Here is a 1,748-nt window from a genome sequence, read left to right as displayed (position 1 = left end):
CTAATTGTAGTAATAGTAGTAGTAATTATTGTATATTTTTTAACACCAGCATAATAGCATTAGTAACACCAGTAGCAACACACACAATTACGTACAGTATTAAATAAATTGTGATTCGGATTACTCTTGCAGGCCGGACAGCTTAGTGGCAGAGCTCCAGGTGGCCTTCGTCAGCTTCTTGGTGGCACAGGTGTGGGATGGCTGGGACCAGTGGAGGTGTGTGGAGGAGCATCTGTGCCAGGCAGAGGTGCTGCTGCTGGAGGGGCTGCAGTTGTGTGCAAAGCTCCTCTTGGTCCTACACTATATTTTTCGTCTTTCTATATATAAAGTTGTCTCTCTCTCTCTCTCTCTCTCTCTCTCTCTCTCTCTCTCTCTATTACGTTAACTTAACCCTTTCCTTCCCCACAGATACCTGAAGACCTATTCATCAACATTGTAGTCCAACAACTTCCTTGCCTCTGCACTCAACGCTCTCTTCACCAACATCAAGGACAACTCCGCCAACCTGCCTTGGTCCTTAAGGCTCAGCACTTCAAGGACCACCTCTCTGCCAAGATCGAGTGGGATCTGACACTTGGGGACAAGAGAGTACACGCTGGTGGTGGTTGACTTGGTGTGTGGAGTGATGGGGTGATGGGGGTGTTCTGGGAAGGGGCATGTTTGTAATTGTGTGCTTGTGTGATTCTTTGTTTTATTTTTTCTTATTGTTTTTCTTGCTCATCTTTCTTCTTCTTCTTCCTCTGTGTGTGTTTTGTGAGAGAGAGAGAGAGAGAGAGAGAGAGAGAGAGAGAGAGAGAGAGAGAGTATAGGAATGGAATGGAGGAAGTGAAAGGAAGACGAGGAGAAAGGGAGAAAAGAATATGAAGAAGTAGTAGTCTCTCTCTCTCTCTCTCTCTCTCTCTCTCTCTCTCTCTCTCTCTCTCTCTCTCACTCACAGCCCACAGCCCCACAGTATGTCCCCCACAGTATGTTGACTTACCCACAGTCACCAACCACAGCCCCCTCCACCAATATAGGCCCGCACCCCGCCCATTTTAACACTCACTGTCTCCTCAGGTTGTGCGCGTCTCCAGCACCCTGCAGTACGTACACACACACACACAGACAGACAGACGGACATCATCAGAGGAAGAAAATGCTATGTTCTGTAAAAGTTTATAAGACATTAAGAAAATAAAGGGTTAAGATTCAATTATTTTTCTCTCTCCTTTCTGACTCAAAAATTAATTATTAAAAACTTTAAGTCAATATATCAAAATTTAATCCTTATAGAAAAGTTTAGAATGTTACAATAATAATAATAATAATAATAATAATAATAATAATAATAACAACATAGACAAACCTGAATTTTACTTAAAGACAAAGGGAAGAGAGGAAGAGGATGATGAGGAGGAAAACACACAGGGAAGAGAGAGAGAGGATGATGATGAGGAGATGAGGAGGAAAAGACAGGGAAGAGAGAAAGAGGAGGATGATGAGGAGGAAGAGGTACATATGAATTAAAGGAAGACAGAAGTGAAGAGGATGACAGGGGAAGAATGAAGAAGTGAAGAGGATGACAGGGGAAGAATGAAAGAGGAAGAGGAGGAGGAGGAGGAACATAAAACAGTAAATTAAAAGAGGAAGACAGGAAGAAGAGACAAGACAACAAAGGAAGAAGAGGAAGAGGAAGAAGGAAGACAAAACTCAACAAAAAGACAGAAGGAAGAGGAAGAGAGGAAGAAGAGAAAGGAGAAGGAACAAGA

At 42.8% G+C, this 1,748-nt stretch overlaps 1 long non-coding RNA gene across 1 annotated transcript in view; it reads right to left on the bottom strand.

The window, feature by feature from the left end:
• Positions 1–1,244: 1,244 nt before the first annotated feature.
• The window catches only part of LOC135099091 (uncharacterized), a 6,212-nt gene continuing 5,708 nt past the window's right edge, over positions 1,245–1,748 (bottom strand). The window contains exon 3 of the long non-coding RNA XR_010267625.1: positions 1,245–1,748. This exon is cut by the window's right edge and continues 4,026 nt beyond it. This is a non-coding gene — a long non-coding RNA (uncharacterized LOC135099091).

The sequence above is a fragment of the Scylla paramamosain genome, unplaced genomic scaffold (genome assembly GCF_035594125.1).
Source record: "Scylla paramamosain isolate STU-SP2022 unplaced genomic scaffold, ASM3559412v1 Contig101, whole genome shotgun sequence".
Classification (NCBI taxonomy): domain Eukaryota; kingdom Metazoa; phylum Arthropoda; class Malacostraca; order Decapoda; family Portunidae; genus Scylla; species Scylla paramamosain.
The sequence above is the reverse complement of the archived record's forward strand: the minus strand, read 5'-3'. Positions and strand labels throughout refer to the sequence as shown.